Source organism: Patagioenas fasciata, chromosome 3, assembly GCF_037038585.1.
Source record: "Patagioenas fasciata isolate bPatFas1 chromosome 3, bPatFas1.hap1, whole genome shotgun sequence".
NCBI classification, from domain to species: domain Eukaryota; kingdom Metazoa; phylum Chordata; class Aves; order Columbiformes; family Columbidae; genus Patagioenas; species Patagioenas fasciata.
The window spans coordinates 88768269-88792095 of record NC_092522.1 but is presented as its reverse complement, the minus strand read 5'-3'; the positions used below and the strand labels follow the sequence as shown (position 1 = coordinate 88792095).

General features: G+C 42.6%; 1 long non-coding RNA gene across 1 annotated transcript; it reads right to left on the bottom strand.

The window, feature by feature from the left end:
• Nucleotides 1-5761: 5761 nt before the first annotated feature.
• On the bottom strand, nt 5762-22717 carry LOC139827612 (uncharacterized). The gene is made up of 3 exons (XR_011738457.1): nt 22331-22717; nt 14710-14823; nt 5762-6726 (listed from the first exon to the last, which is right to left on the bottom strand). It is a non-coding gene; the product is annotated as an uncharacterized lncRNA (long non-coding RNA).
• Between the last annotated feature and the right edge of the window lie 1110 nt (nt 22718-23827).

Here is a 23827-nt window from a genome sequence, read left to right as displayed (position 1 = left end):
GTGGTTGCCCAAACCCTGATTCGCCTGATTAGATGTGGGTATCTATATGGAAACTTGTTGCCCAAGCTAGGTTTTCTAGACAATGGAGAAAAAGAAGTATTTCTTGGGCAAATCTATCTTGTAGGATAAGTATCTAAAATAGGGAATTATTCGTGTTACCTTAGTTGTCTACTTCTCTTGACCTTGAGTGACTAGTTGAGAGGCAGACATCTAGAACAACCTAAAAGAAGATACAGACTTCTTCAGAGCTTGGGATCCCAGCCAGCAGCACATTTCCTTGGAGCTCACAGTGTTATTTTTCAGTGGCAATCCTGTCCTGCCCAAAACAGTGGGTAGCAGGACCCACACTGACGTCTCTAACATTACAGTGAGGTGGAAACTTACTCCCCTGCTCTGCCATGTCTCAGAGCATCTTGCCTACTGGAGAATTTGTTAAGCATCTCTTGTTGGTAATTTTCAGCACTACACGCTGAAACTGCAATCCCAAATACAGCCTCCAAGTACCAGTACAGCGTCCTACTGTAACAGCCATCCTCACCACCACAACTTTTTTGGCTAGACAGAAGGAAGAAATGTCCACAGCAAAAGAGACCTTAGGTAGAATTTAGATAATAACACCCAAAATTGTAGCATATAGGAGCTCTTGCCAGCCCCAAATATGTTTACTTCTTCCCTAATGCCACATGCCTAAAATCCACAGTTCCCTCTGCCAATTTCATTTCTGGACAGCCACTGGGAAACACCCCGGAATGAAGTGCCTGAGCAGCTCAATGCCTACCTTAGACATTCAGATGTACAAACCGAGCACCGTATGTCAGTCTCTCCTGAGACACTCTGTGCAGCAAGTGCTCTCAGAAACACTCAAAATGCAGCAGCAGCTGCCATCCTTGGCCAAACCAGCTCAGTTTAACCACCATCGTGTCCGCTCCCTCTCTTGCTGCCAGCTATGGAGACCTACCCTTCCCTTTTGCCAGCTCTGGCATTTACTTGACCCCTTAAAAAGTGAATTCAGCTCACTAAACTGGCAGAAATCTAACCCAACAAAACAAAACAAATCAAGAAAAAGTGAATAGTTTTCACCACTTTAGTGAGCTAATGGATCAGACACATCCCAAAGATGACAGAAGGGAGACAAATGGAGCGTGTGCCCAGGAACGGGCCTGCCCCTTTCAGCAGCAACAAGTTCGTGGGCTGACTCAGCTGCCTGGTGAAACCTCACCCGCAGGAGAGGAGAAAGCCTGTTGGAGAGGCCAGATACACTAAAGAGGACTAGGAGAGATCGAGTGAACTCTTTCCAGTCCATCCATAGACCTGGAGGGCCCAAGCTGTGAAAGAGGCAGGGCTAGGTGAGACTAAGTCTTCTCAGAGGAGTTCTGTGACACCATCTGGCTTCAAGTTCGGTCACCCATCAGCTCAGAAATGGAAGGAAAGGCAGGAAAGGCGAGGGAGGTTGTCAAAACCTATCAGTTCCTTGAGAAGGGGTACTGCTGGACTAGTCATGCTTTTGAAAGGATAATGCTATGGTTGGCTGCAAGCATAAAAAATGATGTGTCCTATAATGAGAAAATTAAGGACCAATCACATCAAAGTTTACCACAGTGACTGAGAACATTGAGGACTGAGCTGAAAGGAAAGCCGATCTAATACAGTAAAACTGGACAACTTGCAACATTTTCTGGTCAGTATATACAATTGAGAAACATCAGAAAGCAAGAAGTCCGGGTTGACATAGCTAGTAAATAATTTGTCAAAGAGAAGAACCTGCCCCGTGTTAAATCTATGTATGGATATAATTGACCACATTTCATCTTAGGAGAAAAGAAAAGTTGTGGCCAACTTCAAAGAAAACTGAACAAAAGTATCTCTAATGATTAATGAATTAGCATCGTAGAGTAAACGAGCTATTCTGAATGCTTGCCCAGAGGCAGTCTTGGGAAAGTTTCCAGAACTATTGTCATTTTTCCTGGAACTCATTGACTTTAAGGACTCCACAGCTGCAAGAATTGTGTGAGCATTTCAAGACTGTCAATTTCACCACTGATTTTCTGAAAAATTCTTCCTGAACTGATTTTTATTGGTTTCAGCTGGGGAATCCATTGCACCCAGCCAGGAAATGCCACATGCCTCCTAAGCTACTGCTCTATTCTTCTTGCACTGATGCTATCAGAGACTCAAATTCACTGCAGGGAGAGCACTGGGGGCCAAATTTGCCCTCTCATGTATGCACACAACTCCCATAGAGCTAATGCAGAATTTTTTCGCCTTTGATGCCTCTTATAAAATGCAGTTTAAAGAAGCCTGGAAGTATTGCATTAGAACAGGGAGTTCACACTATTGGTGGTCCCCATTGTCATTAACACAGTTAGTGGCATTCCACTGAAAAACAGAGAACAACTCTTTTGTTTGTTTGTTTTATAAGCAGATCTTTCAGGGTGGGATCCGGCTTGCTCAAATCTAGCCAAAAATGGAACTTCAGCCTCTAAACCCACGTACATCAACAGTAATCCATTCTGCCTGCTTTCCAGAACTGCCTAACCTTTTAGGTGCCTGAATGCATCAGGCACTTCCCTCGTCTGTCTGAAAACTCCACAAGCAACCAATTTAGTTACAGAGCAAACTAAGTGCACTCCCAAAAGGAGTCAGAGAGGGTGTCTCACCCGCCTTCCCTCCTCTCTTACTCCCAGTCACGCAATGCCATCCCTTCTCTTGTGTTAGCTGGGATGCTCATGGAACTCTTGCTGTGGCAATTTAACTTGGTACACAGTAGAAAATAATCTACTGCTTTGCTGGGCTGGTTTTCTGCCACTTCAGTGAGTTGAATCAGCTCCCAGCAGGGTCTCAGTCCCACAGCCAGACCAAGGTAAGTGGCTGGAGTAATGCAGAAGTGGGAATGGGACCACTTTTCTGGTAGAGCTTTTGTCTCATGAAACTGGTTGATCAGTTGCCTGTCCATGTTCAGAAACTCAGTTTCTGAGGAGAGAGGAGCTCACACCGGCTGAAACATCTGCTGCAACCTGTAAGCAGGAAACTACCCTGGATCCACCTCTAGCCCCAGCAAAATCTGAAAAACTAAATAAGGCCAAGGCTACAGCTAATGTCAGTCACTGACTCTTGGAAAATCCACATCAAGCAATTTAGTTCAGTTAACATGACATTTTCTTTGATATACAGTTTAGATTTTTTTCTATGAAGTCTAACAAAGAAAGACAAATTAGAGTAAATCATTAAAGTAAATTAAATACATATAAACAAGATTTCACATGGAAGGAAACACAAGCGAAGACATGTAACTTGGAGCAGAACCGAAGTCCGCACCCGCCAGCTGTACTCAGCTCACCTCCGCCTTCCCCCATGAACACAGACCCCGGGTGTGCTGCTCCGCAGGAGTGCTCTGTCCTCTGTCCAGGCTCCCATTTTCAGCAGAGACAGGAAGCTTTGATCCCAGCTCCTGCTTGAATGCATTCTTGTGTGCTGGAGCAGCCATGTGAGGGCCCTTGATGGGACTGGGTGCTGAGAGCAGCAACAGAAACTCATTTAGTTTGATGTGACAAAACTGCTCCTCAAACAAATGCTCCATGGTGGTCTCATGGCAGGAACATGTGCAGAAGGTCTCGCTGAAGTAATAATACTGAAGTAATTTCATGCCTCCACCCATTTCCAGGCCTCTCAGCAATACAGACCCGGGAAATATGTCATCCTCAACTGGTATAAATGGATGCAGCTTCTCTGGCTTCAATGAAGCCATGTTAATTTACCTTTCAAATTTGGTGAGGATCTGGTCTTCCCGCTCTTACAGTAAACTACCTTAAAAAGTTTTATTCTGAGTCCTACTTACAAATAAAACCTTGTTCTTCAGAAGTTTAACAAGTCACAAAATGATGGTTCTTTTCTAGTCTGTGATTAGAGAATAGACCTACAGACTATCTGTATTTATAATATTTATAAATATATATGTATATATATAACAATATTTAAATATCTGAACTTTCCTGCTTCCTAAAATTAGGGACCAAGTTCTGTAAGAGAAACCCCATAAAAGTATTATTTGCACATCTACAACTAGGTTTCATGCTTGAATACCTACAAATCTGATATGGAGAAATTACAGGGAAGCAACATTAACACATAAAACAAGGAAAATAATGTATGAACTTTTACATGACTTACTGAAGTGCTGCTACTTCGCACACATGAATTCAAGTTCTTATTACTCAATTTGTTAAAGAAAGAGGTCCTTCACTTGTATACCTGCCACCAGTAACTTCTTCATTGCCTCATATAAACACACCTCAGTCTTGGCCATCTACTAAACCACTCTCAGCATTTCCCAGCAGGTCCAGCTATTTTTCAAGCATGGAGAGGGTCTAGGCCCACACAGCCACTACTGGTACTGTGGAAGAGAGGATACAGCAGATGACTCTCAAATGAGACTGGCAGTGAATGCACCAGGAGTTTTGCACAGAAGGACTCAGTTGGCTTCAAACCTCGTTTAGGTGGTATAATGAATCATCTCTAAAAGCTCTCAGAAAGCAACAGAAAAGGTTACAAAGAGCTTGATGTGACATGTAGGCTGAGACTGCAAACAGCTTTGCCTCCCCACAAGAAGGGGCCAATGTAGTCCAGTATCATGTTTACAAATCTGGTATTTGAACAATCACCTAAAATTCTGAAACTGAAGCAGAACATTAAACCTGCTAAACTGTTTAAGTCTGATGGGATGCATTAGGTGGGGCCTGGTCTACAGTAACTGGATATTAACTGGAACACATTGAAACACTGTTTAACAGCTATTTTATTTAATGAAGTACAATCACAACCAGGTTTGCCATTTTTCTGAGGCCAGTGGAAAAAATGAGCACATTAGAGAATTTCATTGCCTGCCTAGAACACAACATTTCACACTGGAGTGGGCTGGAAATCACCTAGATCACTGCCAAGCATGTAGGTTTGTTCTTCTAAGATCTCTCAGACTCAAACTAATTTTAGAATGAAGAAAAACCCTGCTTCAAACTACTTCACAGTACTAAATTTTCAGTGAGAAACTACTACTCTCTTCTTTCATATTTCATATATACTTTCAAGTTCCTCACTGTTACACTGTTGAATTCTCTAAGCATCTGTGAAAGAGATTGGGAGGAAAATACAAAAAAAAAAAAAAGTTCTGCTAAAATAAATCTAACTTGGTTTTGGTTTGTGGGGGTTTTGTTTGTTTGTTTGTTTGGTGGGTTTCTGTTGTTTTTAGGAGGGTTTTTTGTTTGGTTGGGGGTTTTTTGTTTGTTTTGCTTTGCTTGTTTGTTTTCCTATGAGATTACTATCATTTTTTAAAACTACCATTTTATTTTACCCCAGTGAAGAGGTTTGCAAGGACTGCAAAATTTTGTACAGAAACTCTGTTTTTCATTTTGTCCTTCAAATTTCTGGTGAGAAATACTTTCAAAGCCAAACAGGTTTAGGCTTGTGTTTTGACCTTTTCTGCATGCTTTCTCCCTAGTGGCCCACCATCCTAATACCCTCCCTCATATCCTAAGCTTCCTAGTAACAAAGAAGGATATCTTTGCATACTGGCTTGCTAGCATAATGAGCAGAATTTCAAGTCAGAACCAGTGGACACTAGAATTTGAAATTCTTAAATGAGGGCAGCCTGCATGTGGGACTTAAAATCATAAAAGATAAAGCTATACTAAGGTTATAGAAGGCCAAAGTGAGAGGAAAAAGAGTATTGAATCAGAACCTAAGATCAAAATTATTACTCCACTGGCACAGCCAGATTCACTGGACAATATATAGAACTGGCATATTTACAGGAGGTTACAGCTCATTCAAGTAGGAGGGACAGGAAAAGTCTTAGATATTAAACACACATACACTTTCTCCGAGGTCCAAAAAGAGAAAGACCTGCACTTTAAGGTCTTTGGACAATGTTAAAAGGGGTAGAGGACTACTGGGACTGACTTGGACTACAGCACAGCATAATATGACGTTGGGAAATCTACATGACAGAGCTTGTGATGATCATAATCAAAATGACCTCAAGAGTTTAATTTGGTGTTCAGTAAAATCTGTTAATATTACAATTTCCCAGCTTTTAGTTGAAAAAGGAATATTGCAAATCCTGTCTCATCCAAATTGGCCAAACACTCAAATACTTTTATAGTCAATGAAGAGATAAATACTGGACAAGAGTTATTAATCTTAGACTGATGTTGTAAAATGGACTCAGTCACTCTTGGATGTGCCCCTGTGTATCCACTGACTGGAGAGACAGCCTGGATATCTGGCCTCGGTACTTAACATCTAGACGTCTACAACATGTGAGCTGACTCCCTCCTGGCAAGTTGTTGGAATGTGTTCAACCTGGGGTGAAAAGGAGAGGACTTGTCTGGACTCCACTCCAAGGAGTAGGGAGGGACAGGGTAAGGAATGCAGGAGTGCAATTGTGATTGTGGATTCTTTAGAAGAGGAAGAGGCAAAGAGCAAAAACAACAATAGACTTAAAGAAAACAGCCACCAAGAAATGCCATTTTAATAGGTTAGAAGGGAAAAGGAAAAGGGGGAGGGAGGAGTGGTGGGGGAAAGAGTCCAGGAGAGACGGCAGTTCTTTTAAAAAGCAATGATGAGGGCACTGTCAAAAAGCATTCATTCTTCCAGTCCATGTCTTATCACCAGATGGTGGCACAGCACTTCATGAAAGATGTGTGCCTCCTGTGGGGAGTCTGGAGAATAGGTCTAGAAAGATAAGAAAAATTAGCAATTACTGAAGGACCTCAAGCTATTTAAGTCTAGGGAAGAAAAAACAAAAACAAACCAACACACAGACTGATTTACAAAATTATGATAGTACTTTCAAGATAAACCAGTGTAAAGTGAATGGGATTAACCAGTTAGCATGAACATGGCTCATTTCAAATTGGCCAAGAATGCTCTGAACTTATAGCAAAAGAAGTTTCATTTAGCCATTAGAGATCTGTTTCTCTGGGAAGACTAGTGAGGTGATGCAGTGGAAATTCAACAGTCCCAATTTGTTAACAAAGAGTTTTAAGAATCATTTTCATCAATGCCTGCAATAAATGTCAATAATTGCCGTGGAGTAAGTGATGGAGTAGATGAGCTTTCTCAGTTATTTCCTGTATCAGACTATTAGTCCAGGACTCAGGAAGGCTAATTTTAGCCTAGAGATGCTAATTCCTCTTGGCTCTCTCCATAGTCAGTAAAGAACAGCTCCTTTAGGTGCAGATTTGGAGCAGGACTGTCTGCCCTGACCTAACTAACATGAATAGCCCCAGTAGCTCCCCAAAGCTGAGTACACCCATCCTGGTCTCCTCCCTCCATTACTGTCACAAATAACTTTGTGCTCCTTCCAATTCACTTATGATGTCCCCTTCCTGATCTCTTTGAATGCCAGACCTCAGCCTGTGAATCCCATACAGACTCACATTCCTTCTTACTGTGATCCCTGCCCCTTATTTCCCACCTTTGAACCAGCACAACTTATAAAGAATTTTTACAAAACATCTCATACTGTCAGGGGTGTGTGTGAGGAACATGATGGTCTTAATTACAGACAGGTCCATTATTCAGGAAATGCAATTACAGTATCAAAATTATCCTTCACCACTAATTTTTTTAATCAACACTAACTGATTGGCAGATACTGGTGCTCTCCATAATATTCCCTCAGGTTTGAAAAGCAGCCACAAGTCAGTAGTCATTCTTAAACATTTGCACAAGAAAACATATGGTCTCTTCACCTTCCAAAAAAACCTCAGAGCCTTTTCTAAATTAATTCTAGATTAGGAGGGCACAATGCCCAATAATAAAAGCAAGACAAAAATATAGTCCCTGACAGACAGAGGTCAACAATAACAACAGGCCCACAGGCACTCTCAGGTTTCTGCCAATGATAGGGTTCAATTTTCCCCATGTGGGTTTTTTGCTGGTTCAGTGACCATAGAAAGTGCCCTTGAGCCACACACTTTCCTAAGAGCAGGCTGGTGCAAAGCTTTTTGCCTAGTCCTATCATGTGCAGATGCTTTGGTATCTATCGCTTGTGCAGGACTAACTGACAAGTGACAGGCATCACTCAGGGTGAGACCACAGACACCACATGAATCTCAGATGCACATGTGCAACCCTTATCACTTCTACTAGAAACAAGACAAAAAAACCCACTGTGGCCACCTGGTGATTTCATAAAATGCTTTTACTTGTTAAGAAGCTCTTTGCAAACCCTTGCTCAAACAACACTGAGTTCGGAAATCAAGATTATATCTAAAGTCTCGCGAGATAAAGCATAGTACAAGGTGATCCAATGAAACACAGGTTTCAAAATTATTAGAAGAGTTAAAATAGAAATCGAAAGTACTGCTCAGCCTTTAATATCATAATCTGCTAACTCCAATGTTATTCATCTTAAGGTCCTCTCTACAACATGCTTCTGTCTTATAAGCGACCATTCTGGGAGTCCCTGGGTAAGTGGCAGCAGATGAAGTGGTAAGACAAAACCACAGAGTCGTATCAACACAGATTAGCCCCAATACTAAATCCATCTAATTTGCCATTCCATTCCCACTAGTCTGCTGGAGGATAAGAAGGGTTCTGAATGCACTACTGGGATTGTAATGATTTGGAAGGAAGTAAAAAATACGTTTGAATTATCAAAGAGGTCCCTAAGTCATGAGTTCTTCCTTGGGAGATACCAAGCAGTATCAAGCCAAAGCAGGCCACTGGACTGAAGAGATGTCAGCAGGAGAGACTTGAGGCTTGACAGAGGGACTCAGCTACTCAACAGCTGTGAATTAGCAGCTACAAACTCACCCACATAAGAACAGTAATTCTGAGTAAGATACCATGCAAAGGTAAAACAGCGTACCTGCTCACAACCAGACAACTCTACTACAACAAGCAAAGGGAAAGGAAAAAGGAGGAAAGGGAAAGGGAAAGGGAAAGGGAAAGGGAAAGGGAAAGGGAAAGGGAAAGGGAAAGGGAAAGGGAAAGGGAAAGGGAAAGGGAAAGGGAAAGGGAAAGGGAAAGGGAAAGGGAAAGGGAAAGGGAGGGGAGGGGAGGGGAGGGGAGGGGAGGGGAGGGGAGGGGAGGGGAGGGGAGGGGAGGGGAGGGGAGGGGAGGGGAGGGGAGGGGAGGGGAGGGGAGGGGAGGGAAAGGAAGGGAAAGGAAAGGAAAGGAAAGGAAAGGAAAGGAAAGGAAAGGAAAGGAAAGGAAAGGAAAGGAAAGGAAAGGAAAGGAAAGGAAAGGAAAGGAAAGGAAAGGAAAGGAAAGGAAAGGAAAGGAAAGGAAAGGAAAGGAAAGGAAAGGAAAGGAAAGGAAAGGAAAGGAAAGGAAAGGAAAAGCTGAAAATGGCAGAGAAGACACATGCATTGCTCTGTGTAAAGAGCAGAATGAAAGACAGGTGTGATGGTTTGCTGAAAGTAATGAGACGGTGGCCAGAGAGAAGGAACTTGCTAAGAGAGAAAAGTGGAGCAGGGCTTGGTGAGGAGAAAGCACAGGCAATGGCCATTTTCATAAATGCCAGAACTAAAGGTCAACTAAGGAAGAGAGGTCAATACGCAAGAGATTAACGATATGGTCATTTTAACCCCCCAGCTGGTAACTGGAAACTGTTCAGGAAAAAAGAGCAGCAAACAGATACAAATATACTAAGAAAAGTAAACTGACCAGCATATGTCATCCAACAGACACACCTAGTTTATTTTTCTGCTCACTTCATTGAACTCATTTAAACAAGTTAAAATTGAGATAAATACTAAGACTCATTCTGCCTAAGAAAACCAACAATGTACTAATATAAGCCATGCCAAGAGAATACTGAATGCTCCGCAGGAATGCTATTGAATAAGAATGAATAAGAAATATTGAATGCTCAAAGATTATTATCTTGATGATGCCTCCATTATTCATGTCATGACCAGAGCTGAACATTCCTATAGAATAGCCCTGTATACAACTTCTGTTTCTTTCATATTCCAAATTGTGAAATTTTGTCTCAGCATTTTAAAAATGTTTATCTGTGAAGGACAGATGATACATCTTGCTGAGGTATTTGATCAGTCATTCATTCTTCTGTAGAATATTCATCATATTTATGTCTCTATAACAAAACAGTTTGGGAGTACTTTCAGGTGCTGGACTACAGTTTTCCACATGTAAATTTTGGATACAAATAGCAGCAGGACCAAATGCTGTACTGGCATTTCCAGTAGTCCATAGTCATCAAATTGCCAATTCTACTGCACCAGCAATGCCACCTCTAATTTAAGATGTGGACATAAATAATCAAGGGTGTAATAGTACTCTGTCAGTTTGTTTCTGAAAGTCAGTGCTACAGAGCAAACCATTGCAGTCCCTTTTCTGAGGTGATTTGGACTTGTAATGACCAAATTTCTCATGAGTTCTCAGAAAGTATGCAGACAACTGAATGTTAGCCAAAGCTCCAGCACAAAGGTAAGCTGAAGCACAGGAAGAGAAGTGTAATAGTAGCAATATATAATTTATTCCAATATCCCAGTTACACTTGTATCTGCTTTCATCTCTTCCCAGATATTTTCCTGCACCTTATAAAGAAATGTCAAGCACATTCCTAATCTGGTGTTGAGTGTAATCCGACATTTGGAAAAGTTTGGTAACTAGAAGGTGAGGTCACATACACCCGTGAGAGAATGTGGATACTTCAAAGGATGGAGTTACCAAGCAAGCAGAAATTATTTTTGCAACTTGCACCACAAAATCAAGATCACATCTTTCTCCATTATTACTGGATGGAAAATAATCCTTATTCAAATACCAGTCTTCAAAGACAGGCAGCCAGAAGTCCACAGCGGATAACTGGGCCTTCTCATTTAGCAATCAAAAACACGAAAATAAAAATATTTTAAAATACTATGGACACTCCTAAAAGAGGAGGAAGAGAGGTTCTCTGTACAATGCCCCAAATAATCAATGTCAGAGGAGGGTGAGAAAGGCTGTTTATGATGGCAGAATAGCCCAGCTCCTTCCAGTGGAACCACAAACATTTCAGTGGATCCAAAATCTTCCCCTGGTCCCCCCTCCCCGCAGTCATGCCTTACCAACAATGGTGCTGTGGTCCCCACCCCTAACCCATCACCAGGTTCCTGGTCTCCTTCCCTCAGCTGCCTGGCATGGGGGCTTCTCAAACATTAGGTTTCAGTCTGGCCACCACTTTTCACATGCACCCGTGCTCTTCTTCAGTGGCACGTCACAGCACCCTGGGCTTTTGTCAGCCCCCTTCCCACCAGAGGCCACCTCTACAGACTCCCTCAGCCTTTCTTATCCTTCCCTGTCTTCTGGCCCTTTGAGAAGAATCCCTATCCCACCTGATAGGGATAAATCATTCAGGCATCACCATTTTCAGCCTGTTCTTCAGTATAGATCAGATAACCTCCCCCTGCTCTTCCACAGCTTTATTTCCACTCCCATCTTCCCTGCTCACAATTTCTTTTGTACAGCAGGCAGCTTGAAACCCCATTTTTACCCCCTGGCAGACAAGACAGAATGCTTTGAAGAGCTTCCTTTCACCATGTTTAATCCAAATACTTTAGCCTTCTAGGGATGAGTTGGTTTTGTGGGTAATTTGAGTAATAAGAGCAAAAACATAATTGTCAACTGCACCAAGCTCTGCCTGAGGTTTCCTCAGTGAAACTCCTGTCCTAAATCACAGCCCTCTGTGTTTTATGAGCTAATTGCACCCCACCGGCCCTGCCCTACAACCAGGATGAAACCAGTGTCTTACACCTGCCAAGGAGACAAGAAGCAAAGGATTCAGCATTTAGTAAGAGGGTCTGCGAAGAGCTGTGCCAGCCTTCTAGAGGCATTTTAACAAACAAGATCAATGCAATTAACACTGGCCTTCCTAATTGCTCTTTCAGATCTATCCCTGCAGTAGATGAGAAATACTTATCAGGTTAATATTTTCCTTTAAATTCTGACATCTGTTTGACTTCATTCCTAAAGACTTTTTTTTGTTTTCTCAAAGGCCAAGAAGGCTGTTATTAAGCATTCATACACACACACACATTAGATATTGTGTGCTGCCTTCTAGCAGAATGCTTTTAATTGAAAGGAAAACCCTGCCTCCTGCTAGGTTTGGGTGGGCTGCGATTAATTCCATACTAGTTCGTTTTGCCAGAAAGTCATATAACTCTTCTACACAGGCACTCCCACTCTGATCCAGCTGCAAACAATATGCTGAGTCAGCAAAATGAGGCAAAAGGAATTTCTTTTTTTTGAAGTAAGAATCCGGTCTGTCCTCAAATCTTATGAAATATGTGTTGGATTCTGCCTGTTCTGGAGGATTCCCACTCTGATCATTCCAGTTACTGGCACTCGCACGGGACCCGTGTGCCTGCAGTGATACCACAAACTACCCCATCACAAAGGAGCTTCGGACTCCATCAACCAGCGGCAACACCTTGCAAGCTAATGACATGGGCTGGTATGGACAGTAAAATCAAATGCCCCTTTATGCCTGAACCACAATGCTCCAGGGGAAAAAATGCTGCTTCTGTTCCTTACCTGCAAGGAAAACAAAATCCATTGCCCTACTAGTAAGGCACAGCGACTGAAGCCAAGAGCAAAGCGTGCAGAATGTCTGAATTTTGGCAAATTCAGATGCAGACAAATGAAAGTTGGAAGAACTCTTTTTCTGGGTACTTCTAGTTTATTTGAAGCCAAACAAGCATGAAATGGTCTTAAGAGTTTGTTATGCTTTGGTGTAACACAAGGATCTAGAATCTCTTGACAAGTAAGAGTATGAGCTTGAGTTTCAGTTCACTGGTGGTTTTTTGGATTTGTCCAAGGAATGTATTTAAACAGTATGTGCAGCAGAAACCATTTTTAGTCATGAATGTTCAATAGCAAACAACTGAAAGTGGGCATAATAGAAAAATTAATAAAATACATAATAAAAACAACAGTTAAGTAATTCTTTATCACTTGCAAAGTGACAGTTACTGGAACTGGGAGATGCTTATCCTTTTACATGCACCCAGGTATCTGCCAAGATTATCCTGCATTCTAAGAGAGATCCATGAGCCGCAGGCACATTCAGGAGCTCTCATTTGCCTTTACCAAACTGAAGAAACACTTCTCTTTAGACCCATTAATTTTGGAGGCTTTCACACCCAGGACTTGGATCGGTGCGGTCGGTCTTCTAACACAATGACTACTGCAAAAAAATTCAAAGCAGTGAACCCATATTGAAGGCATACTTTCTCAGGCTTCTCTTGGTAGTAATAAAAGACACCAGGTAAATTCTACATTGTAAACTAGGAGTAAATAGAAAACTTTTATTTTTCATGTGGGAAAAGTTTTATGCAAAAAAATCTTTATTTGAACTTCTTCCTTTGAAATTGTAGGTTTTCATCATGGGAAATTTTGGACAATTTTAAAGGAGTATTTTAGTTTCAGTGTAACTTTAAAAATTGTTATTTTTTTTACCAAAACAACCCAACACGCTAAATTAAAATAGTTTTTAAATATTCCACTCTGAAACATTGATTCAAGACGAAAAACACTTTTGGATGTATTTGCTGCAGAGAATTGAAAATTTCCAGTGGAAATAAAGTAATACTATAAAAATTCAGCTTAAACAAGATTGTATTTTTGGGAAGAAAATTTTCTGCAGTAAATACTGTGGCCAATGGTAATTAAAACTTGTCCAAGAGTCTGGGAAAGCTACAATGGATTTTTGGAGCCTTTAAATATCCCACCTAATACAGTAATAAAGTCGCACAGTGGAAGAGAGTGAAAGGATTATAGTGAAAAGTTTGTATCCCAACAGCACCTGAATATGAACAATATGTTTGTTTAACTGACAACAGCTTCTTCTATATAGGATTTTAAACTTGCAGAAAACTATAAATAGACAGCACTTTCACTGAAAGCACTGAATTAGCCAACTGGGTACTCAGCTTTGTAATGTGGAACAATGTGGAGTGATAATGAACACCATGTGTGTGTGATAATGCGGGTTGTAGAAAATAGATCTGGCCAGCTGAGTGAAAAGGAAATGCTAAAGAAGAAAAAAATCTGAAGTCCACGCCAAAACAAGTGACCTAGAGAAGCAAGTAAAGGTTTGTATTTGGGGCAGGCTGGAGGCCTGAGAGAGATCAGCAATTCAGCAGGGTATTTTTAAGCACATGCTCAAGGTCCTGCTTATTCGGCAGGAAACTTAAGCATATGCTCAGAGGTTAAGCATCAGCTAAAGTCTCATTGATGTCAATGGGTCTTAAACACATGCCTAGAGATACATATGTGCTGAAGTGCTTTTACAAATCAGAACGGACTGGGGATCAGGGCCTCAGTCCCCTGGTATTTCATAGCAGGCTAACCCTGCAACCTCCTGGCTTTCCAAATTCTTTGGAGTAGACCTCATTTATTATACACCCAGGACCAGACTTCAGCATGTAAGAACTTGCATTACTGTACATAACCGCCATTGGCCCTTTGGTACTGAAATAAATAGGAATGTACAGATACATTTATAAAACACCAGTAACTTCTACTGTAATTTGCCCAAAGAATTCTCTTAATGATAACAAAGACAGCATAAAATAAGCAGAAATATAACTTTTGAGCAGGTAATTTAGCATTTCCATTACTGATGTAAGAAAACTTCCACAAGAACAACTTTAAAGATGAAACTGAAGCTTAACTGGAATCTGAGTTAAAGCAACTTACTTTGGAAGAGCGCATGGTGCTCTTAACTTTTGTGCAACCAACAGGTCTGTATTTCCTTGTGACCTCCTGTGCCCGAGCAGTCCACTCACCAGCTGCACAGCTGTCTGGGCACCACTGTAACAACAGAAAAGCCACTTTCTTTGCCAGTCCAACTCCAGGTAGGTAAACTGCAAAGCATCAATCAGAATTTATATAAATTTAGAAATCCACAACAATTATTCTCTTCAATCTGAGATGGCAGGTTAACATCATGAAAAAATCTTCCAAAATTTTAGATTTGTCAGATTCAAGTATGGTTTCTCCTTCTTTCTTTCTCCTTCTTTAAAACTGCATGAAAATATACCATAAAGTGCTAAGGGGAATTATATGGTCAGATCACTAATGATATTAAATATTTTTTCCATGCAGTTAATACAGGATTTGAAATTATCAGTAAAAATCCTTCCTGCGCATTCAGTGAACCTGAACAACCACTTGGTGTCTGCATTTCGTAATTCTCCAAGGATAAATATGCGGCGGAGGAAACGGTCATAAAGACATGCTGCAGGGCTAGCTGAAAACTCCTTTAGGTGGAATCTGTAAATGATGGCCTTAGTGTGACAGGAGAAAACTGGGGTGCATCTGAGCAGCTGGTCATTGCCAGAGGACTGCTGTGTGCAATCACCGCACTGCTCTTCTCCAGCGATGCCACAGTAGCAGCTATCACCCCACGTAAATTACAGCAAAAAGTTGACTTGAACAAACAAAAACAAGCTAATGTATTCTTTAGAATTTATTACAGAGAGCATAAAATATATTGTAAAAGCCCAGTAATCAGCTTTACATGTGCATTTTCCTTCTGCCACATGACTCCCATGTTTTAAACTGGAGAGCATTACTGTTTGGCATTTCCTGCAAATGCACTGAGGAAAAGCCACAGCAACATAGTATTTCTTCCATAGATGTTAACATTTAAAGACTCACGGAGGTGGCTAAGGTGCAATTTCTGGTTAAAATTTGCTCACTTTCTTGCTTTGTTTATTCAGATGAAGACAGCCTGGTGAAAGCATTCCCACATTCCTCTCTGCACTTTTGCCATGACAAAACTTAGCTGACGTAGACAAATTTGAGTTCTAAAAACATATATCTTAGTCCAATTTTGTTTCAAGTTCCTGTCTCTTTATTAACTAAGGAAGAGCACCTCTTCCTTCTTGCCCAAGCAAGCTGCTGGTTATCATTCCCATCCCTCCGGTCGGTCGAGTAACACATGACACTGGCCTAGCACAAATACAAACCAGGTTCCTATGGAATCTGAAATACTGTTTGTACATCCTACCACTGACCACAGCGGAACAATGGTGTGCCAATGATATGGAAAAAAATAACTCTATTTGCTCGCTCTTTCTGTGCCTCTGTCTGAAATATACCTAGCTCCAAAGCTATTATTTATAGTTATGAGGTGACAACTGAGAGCTAGCAGTCTGCTGAGTGAAAAAATGTTTGCGTTTATCCTTTTCAGAGATATCCTACACATACACACATACATGTGCAGCAGCTATTCATACTGGATAAGGAGATGTACCTAATCAAGTACAGTGCTTATTCAGTGGTATGAAAAGCAGTTCTTTATTTGTGTGAATTAAGTGACAAAACTTCATTTTAAAGATTGTTTGAATAGAAAATAATTTTTAAACAAAACCTACAGCTGCACTAGCATTGTTTAAAACACTGAGAGACAGTGTTGTATGTTTTTCACTAACACTTTTGCCTACCATTTTTAATAAAATCACCTCCTCTAAGTTGCTTGAAAACTATGTTATCTTCAAGTCAAACGAGCAAAATCTTTCCATTTTTCACATGATCATCAAAACATTGATGTTGAGTGGTCTTCTGGAGGTCACACAGTCCAACTGCCTGCCTGTCTGCAGGACTATCCACAGCACCACACCAAGTCAGTCATGGTTATGTTTAGTCAGGTCCTGAAAACCTTCAAGGACAGACATTCCAGCTTCTTTCTGGATAGCCTGATCCAATCCTGCACTACCTTCCAAAGGACCAAAGTTTTACTAACTTCCATTCTAACCTCCAAAGCCACAAGTTGATGCTGTGGCCTCTTTTTTGCCACATAAAACTGTCAAGAAGGGCTTGGCTTTATCATCTCCATAGCTTGCTTTCAGGCACTTGCAGGCTATTGACTGCCCCATAGCTGTCTCCTCACCAGGTTCTACAAGCACAGCTCCTTTCACCTTTCCCTAAGGTGTGTGTTCTCTGATCACCTTGGTAGCTCTCCACTAGACCCTCTCTAATAGTTCTACACTCACAACATTTCAACCAACCTCAAGTTATCACTTCTGTAGTACTGAGGAACAGGATGACCATGGCTTTATCAGGGTTGCTCAAAAGATTGTCACTGAACAACCCCTTGATTGTCCTTGGGCTTTATAGATCAGCTTTGTCAGGCCCAGCTGAAGGAGTTCAAGACACCAGCCTTTCCCCAGTCCCAGAGGTGACCACCATTCATGCAGAGATGGCAGAAACCAGTGTGCCCCAACCCCTTTCTTCTGTTATCTCTGGTCTGGGGGCAGCATATGGTAGCAGACCATGGGGGCTACAGTAGTTGCCATCACCACACTTAAATCCCTTGGAGTCCATTTTCAGTTGGACTTCACCTCTGAATTTCAAACAGTCTCATTATTCCTGGATCATTTTTCCCCATGAATGAATCATTTCAAGGAAATATAAAAAACACTCCTATGATCAGATGCAGTGTAAGTCGTATGACTGCTGCCCTTGATTTAAGAGGAGCAGCAACCCCCACAGAACTCTTTCCAGCAGGCGGGCATTTAATAAATCTTGTGAAAGTGTGAGGAAAATACAAAAAAAAAAAAAAGAGAGACACTGATAAGAAAAATTCTTTTGAAATGGACAGTCAACACCAGACACTTTAAAGCCATTTTCTAGCCAAGAAATTACAATTGCTCTCTGTCATAATTTCCCATGCATATAAAATAAAAGTTAAAAACAAATACATAATAATCTGCAAGTCTGAACCACAGAAAACCTGTTGTAGTGTCCTTCTAAGGGAAGGTTAGAAGTGATGTAAAAACAGGAGGGCTATGCTTTTCTAATCACACAAAGCTTAATGGTCCACATCAGTTCTTGGCCCCTGACCATATGTTGGGTATTAACCCTCTCACAAGTAGCATGATTAGTTTTGGCCTCTCCATCAACTTTTCAGCTGTATACTTCTCTCCTCAAGGAGGGAGAGACAACTACCGAGCAGAAGAACCATATTCTAATAGCTTCAATTTCACCCAAATTTCAGTTCTCCACACTTAGAGACACTCAGGCTGTGTTCACTATTGACTGAAAGCACCACCTCTTCCCTATTCCTTTAGGTATCTCCCTGCTCAGTGTCTTGTTCAGACTCTCTGGGTTGCCCTCCAGAAGCCATCAGAGCTGCCCAGCTCTGCCCATAGGCCAGGCAGAGAGCTGAGAGGGAATTAAGTATTTGACTGTGGCCTGAAGCGAAGAGTCCAAGTATCCTGCCAACAGGTGACAACTGCTCAGCTCTGCTCAGTTTAGCCATCACATCCTTGATCCAGCCAAAAGCTCACCCAGCCCAGGTGCTATTTGTGCCTACAAGCTTGGACTAAACCTTTAGGAGAGCAGCGTATACACACACACACTCCTCAGGCAGCTCCCCGTGAGTGTGCCAGGTCATTAAAAACGTATCTTGTTCCCCTCTTGGAAACATTTGACCTGCTGAAGAGAAATCAACGTTTGGCATGTCTTCCCTTCAGTCCTCCCAACCCACACTTTGTTTTCATGTTCTTTACTATCAGTGAAGACATTTTAACAAGCCACAGAAAAGTTTTGGATGAATTTGCTTACTTTAAGGCACTTCTGAATCTACACTGCCAACAGAGATGACTCAACTGCAGTACTTCCTAAAACTCCAAGTACTCAACAGTAAGTTTTTAGTCATAACAGACAGTTTTAGTCATTAAAAAACAACCCTGCTCTCAAACTGAGTATTTCTGTCATCTACATAAGACACAGAAATAAGTAATCAGACCTCTTTTGTGTTATTTGCCCATTGCCTTAGCATGCAGATGAATTCTAATTTAATAAGCATATTATGACAATATGAAGGAGGCAACTTTTCCTCTTGCACTCAGGCAACTTAGAAAGTATCTCTGAAACTGCCTACATATGTTAGCTTTCCAGCCACCAGCCAACACAGGATGGCAGTGGCAAAAGTCAGCAAATTCTCTCCAAAACTCTTCTGGAGACTCACAGATTTGGGCTGGGATTTGGGATTTTGGGTCAAGCTAGATGTCAATCCAGTTTGTATCATCACAGTAGCAAGGAGAAAATTCAACGGTGTCGAAACCACCTGGGCATTGAAGCTCAAACAGCAGAGTACTGGAGCTAAACTGAATGGCACAACAGCCCAAACCTGTCTCCTCAAAAAAAAATATTGCAACAAGATCTACCCATTAAAATAGAAACCTTTTGCTGGGTTCAAGCAGCAGCATCAGTGTCAGAAAAATGCAGATGGGAATACTGGGATGAATACAGAGCCCAGACCAGTGATCAAACAAGAACCCTACTCCTGAGGTCTTGGATCATACACGTAAGCAGTGCCTATTGTTCCCTCTGCTTGGATATATGCCTTTTTCCTGCATATCCCTCTGTGCAGTCTTGACACCGTTTAAAGGAGAGTGTGTGTAACCGCTTGCATGAAGTTGCCTTTTCTCAAGGAATAAACATGCTAATATGTTGTGGGGCTGAGGCTGGGAAAAAAATAAAAAAAGCTATGACAAGTTCCCCTCACTTTCCATATCTGTCTTAAGAGTGAAAGGTTGTCATCAGGGCTTGTAAAACTCTAATAAACAACATGCAACCCTTATCAAGGCGGGGGGGAGAAAAACAAAACAAGACAAAAATGGTTTGGAGCTTTGGTAGTTGATTTGTTATTTTTGTGAGCACTCTGCTATAAAATCAGAAATTGCACTGGGTTGTTTTTTCAAATTTTTGCCTTTGCAAGGAGAAAAAAAGTGTTCCCTTTCAAACAGAGGATAGAAGTGCACTGGAAAAAAATGCATGCTTTAGGAATGTTTCTCACAGGAAAAAAAGAAGACACTTCTACAAAAGGACATATAAGGCAAAATTTGCAGCAGCATAAGATCGTATGAAAGGAAATATTAAAGCTTACCACACTTCTCTGCTAGGCACACACCTAATCTACCTGACTGCCTCTCCTCTCACATACAGCCCAAAAAGCTGGTCCTAGGTGAATGTTAGCAAGAACATACTATACTTTACCAGACACAGCATCTTGACCTGGACTAACACTCTTATATGGACACCAAGGACATTGCTAAAGAAACACAGACCCTATTGTTAATCGTTTCTTTTAGCAAACTTCCTTCACAGCCTGAGCTAAGCACTATATTAAATTGTGAAGAAATCACTAGAACCACTACGCTGCAAGTGACTTTCAAATCAAGTGCATCAGTAATACGGTATTTAGCACTGTGCTGTAAAGGGTGGTAAACGGAGGTGTCATAAATATCTGACTTTATCATCTGTTGACTCATAATCCAGATGCCAATGGGATATAAATCATGTAAAGCACGTTTCCAGATTAGGAAAGTCTGACTGTTCACTATTGTTCTAGCAAACCACATTATTTCTTTGTAGGATCAGGAGTGCCCTCTGATGGTTAGTATCTATTATTGTCAAGTCAGAGTTGACTGGAAAGCGTCACATCCTAAACTGTCTACACGATACAAAATGTTCTCACTTCCTGCACTACACATTTACAGTCTTCCAATAATCAACCTTATTTTGTTGGAAATTAATTTTTTGCACATTTATCTTTCCATTTCAGTTCTGTATATTGATATTTGATGGTGCACACACACCCATATTTGGGATGCCACCAGAGAACTGCTTATGCATATACCTGGTTTTAAAAGAAATAAATTAAAATAAATTTCAAACCTATAGTAGAAGATTTCTATATTAGGCTCTGAGAAAGGACTTGAAAGGCCCTGTCAAATTTGGACACCGGGAAATCCAGATATTCAGCAGAATGCCAGAAAACAGGATATAACTGGAAAAAACAGGCAAGCTCTCTGAAGAAGTGCTTATGTCCCCAAGAGCTTGTACATGTTTTTCCAACTATATAAGCTAAGCTAATACAACATGTCAACTCCCTCCACAAACCTTGCCTCACACCTACAATAGAACTGTGAGAAAACAGGAAATCAATATATTTTTTCCTCTCACCTGTGACTTTACCTGTCCTTCAGGTATTCAGCATTGTCAGGGTTATTTGTAACTCTATCATCTATAATATCAACTGTCCTTTCAAAACATATTTGGTAGCTGGAAGAGAGCCACAGACTTGGAGCTTTCTGTGAAGACAGCCTCTCTGCCCACTACATAACACTCATGTCTCTCAACCGAGGGAGCACCAGGACTGGAGCTAACACCTTTGGTGAGACAAAATCCCTCCAAACTGGTACCAACTGCACATTTTATTATACATTGGAAAAAGAAATGCAAATTTGCAATATCCAAACTCTTCTAATATTCATAAACTGCAACTTATGGTTAATACTAGTCTGACCACCTGAAGACCCTTAGTCAGGCAAAATACTAAGAATCGCACATTTTTTAGTAAATTACAAATGCAAAAAAGTTCCAGTGCGAAAATCAGTTCTTTAGACTTGCAGTGGAGGATGGATGGCATCAAGAGATGTAGCTGGGGAGCAGAGCTGTGTGCATATTCCCTGCTTTTCCAACGCCACTGATGATGCGCAAAGGCAGCAGCCATTTTGTTCCCAGGTCTGTTGCACTCTGCTAGCAAAGAGGGACACACAAGCTCTGCTCTCTCACAGCTACTTTATCTTGTTGTTATTTTTGTAATCTAAACCAAATGTCATTTTTAGATTTTCTCTCTGATGACGAAAGCAGAAGATAACAGCTTTGGATGAAAAAGACCAGCAGTAAGCTTTTTCTGTGCCAGCTTCTACTCTGATTTTACATCTGCTGCAGAACCCTAATTGTTTTGAAATACAGCAACACTTGGGAATGATGACTGGAGTGTCCCTCTTCCACCTGCGACTACACACTGGGATCAGCCCGACGCTGACCCGGAGTATGAGCCATCCCCTCAGCAGCACCCGTTTCGAGGGATCCCTGGCCCTCCTGTGTGAGGCCCAGCAGCCTGGCGAGCCCCCCGACGAGTGGACATGCTGCCCGGAGCTCACCGGGACCCCTGCGGGCCCTCCGTCCCCAGCCCGCAGCCCTGCCGCAGAGGGGCTCCTCACAGCGGCTCCCTTGCAGACAGAGGTTCCTAAAGCTGGTTTTCCCTCTTTCTGAAGGAAAAACTACTCCATTCTCTTGTCCCTGAGGGTTCCTCCACCCCGGGGTGCCGACGGAGAGCTCCGGGGTGAGGCCGGGAGGAGACGGGGGCCCAGCTGGGGCCATGCGAGAGCCGAGGCGGACGAGGGGCTCCCTCCGCTGTCCGCCCCGGCTCCGGCTCTGCCGAGCGGCCGCTCCTGCCCCGGCACCAGCCCTGCAAGTGGGGAGCAGCAATTCCCCCGCAGGCGACGGGGAAACCTACTGCTGCTTCCTCTCCGCTGCTCACGTCCCCCAATTATCCAACTGCCGCTAATGAAGTTTCACGCTAACGTTCCTCGCCTGTCATCCCGTCCCAAGCTTTCAGCCTCCGCCGCAGACGCCCGGTCACCCCGGACTGCAGAAAGGAGGCAGCGGTGGGAAGATGGAGCCACGAGAAGAGCCGGAGCCCCCTCTTATGGAGGCTGGGGGGAAAGCGCCCCGAGGGGCAGGCTCCCAGAGCCACCGCCTTTCCCAGCCGCACGGCGCTTCGCCTCGCCGGTTCCAGCTGGGGCTCGGGGGCTCAGCCCCGGGGAGGGCGAGTCGACTGCTCCCTGCAACCATCCGCCCCGCGAGGGGCCCACGGCCGCGATCGCTGCGGGATGCGGTGCGGCGGGGAGGCAGCGAGCGGGACGCAGGTGTGCCGGGGGCGGCGGGGCGAGCTGCGCCGGGGAGTTGCGCGGACGCGGAGAGCAGGGGAGGCAGGGCCGGTGCTTGCAAGGAGCCTTCGCAGCTCCTGACGCCAAGTGTGCCTGGGAGCGCAACGGGGCTGGAACCGAGGTGCCCGCCGTTGCCTGGCGTGCTCCGTGCCCGCAGAACCGCCAGAAAAAGCGTGAAAACAGCCAGGGCGGGAACTGCCACTGAAACCACCCTTTGAAGAAGCTGAGGTGCTGTGCCAAGCCTCGGGGCTTTTCTGTGTCCTTGGTACCCCCTGAGACTTGATCCAAGTTTGTTTGAGTCCAGATCCTGCCTCATGGCCCAAATGCTTCTCTGTGTTTATTTTGTACTCTCTCGTGTTCATCCCAAGCAGGGTTGTTGTCACCCACAGGCCCACTGTCATCCGTGGGCCTGGTCGGTAATTTGTACCCACCCACCCCTGGCGAGTGGCGGCGTAGCTGTGCAGGAAAGGTTTATAGCACCGAACTCTTAAGTCCTGCTTTGAATCAGTCAAAAAGGCAACACCTTAGAAATTTTTGTGAACCCATAACCTGAAAGGAAAATAAATCAAACCCACTGAAAAACTTAAAGCGTGTTTTTATTTTTACCTTAACACTTTTCCACCCATTTCAGCATAAATTAGCTAAACTTTCAAATGAATGTGCACTTCTAAATTAAAACAAAAAACAAAACCAAACAGGTTTCCATTTAAAATGTGAAACAGGTTATGCTGGTAACTCTTACCATCTTTTAAACACACTTTTCAGTCAATATTAATGAGAACTGATCCTTTTAGTATGACAGTTTGTTCTGAAAGTCAGCATTGTCTAGTGGAAGTAGTAGTAATAGTGGTGGTGATGGTCAAGCTAATAGTAGCAGTAGTAGTAGCATTAGTACCAACACTGTGTGACCAACACTATTTGGCATCACAAGTACCAAGAGATCCCAGTTCTCTTCTGAAATCCTGGTGGTTTTGGTATCTACACTTATCGATGCACAGGACCTACTGTAACTGTTTAGCTATAGCAGTAACATCTCAATGGGCAGAATAGTCACATAGCTGCTT